Genomic DNA, 874 nt, shown 5'->3' on the forward strand with positions numbered 1-874 from the left:
TTGCACCTTGTTCCTCTTTTCTCCTACATACCTCACGGAATCATCATCAACTTAATTCCATAAACCAGTAGCCCAAATGACCACAGATGGAGAGGAGATGTGGATCAGTGGTAGAGCATCTGCTTGGCATGCAGAAGGTCCCAGGTTCAATCCCTGGCATCTCCAGTTAAAGGGACCAGGCAGGAGGTGATGGGAAAGACCTTGACCTGAGACCCTGGCTCAGTGGTAGAGCCTCTGCTTGGCATGCAGAAGGTCCCAGGTTCAATCCCTGGCATCTCCAGTTAAAGGGACCAGGCAGGAGGTGATGGGAAAGACCTTGACCTGAGACCCTGGCTCAGTGGTAGAGCCTCTGCTTGGCATGCAGAAGGTCCCAGGTTCAATCCCTGGCATCTCCAGTTAAAGGGACCAGGCAGGAGGTGATGGGAAAGACCTTGACCTGAGACCCTGGCTCAGTGGTAGAGCCTCTGCTTGGCATGCAGAAGGTCCCAGGTTCAATCCCTGGCATCTCCAGTTAAAGGGACCAGGCAGGAGGTGATGGGAAAGACCTTGACCTGAGACCCTGGCTCAGTGGTAGAGCCTCTGCTTGGCATGCAGAAGGTCCCAGGTTCAATCCCTGGCATCTCCAGTTAAAGGGACCAGGCAGGAGGTGATGGGAAAGACCTTGACCTGAGACCCTGGCTCAGTGGTAGAGCCTCTGCTTGGCATGCAGAAGGTCCCAGGTTCAATCCCCGCCATCCCCAGTTAAAGGGACCAGGCAGCAGGTGATGGGAAAGACCCCAGCCGGAGGCCCTGGAGAACCACTGTCAGTCTGAGTAGACGATACGGACGTTGACAGATTCACTATTAGGCAGCTTTGTATGTTCAAGACGAATCA

At 54.2% G+C, this 874-nt stretch overlaps 1 non-coding gene across 1 annotated transcript; it reads left to right on the plus strand.

The window, feature by feature from the left end:
• The first annotated feature begins 93 nt into the window (after positions 1-93).
• TRNAA-GGC lies at positions 94-165 on the plus strand. Its single transcript has one exon. It is a non-coding gene; the product is annotated as a tRNA-Ala (tRNA).
• Positions 166-874: the final 709 nt, after the last annotated feature.

This window comes from Gekko japonicus, unplaced genomic scaffold (assembly GCF_001447785.1).
Source record: "Gekko japonicus isolate JY-2015 unplaced genomic scaffold, Gekko_japonicus_V1.1 scaffold45754, whole genome shotgun sequence".
Lineage (NCBI taxonomy): Eukaryota > Metazoa > Chordata > Lepidosauria > Squamata > Gekkonidae > Gekko > Gekko japonicus.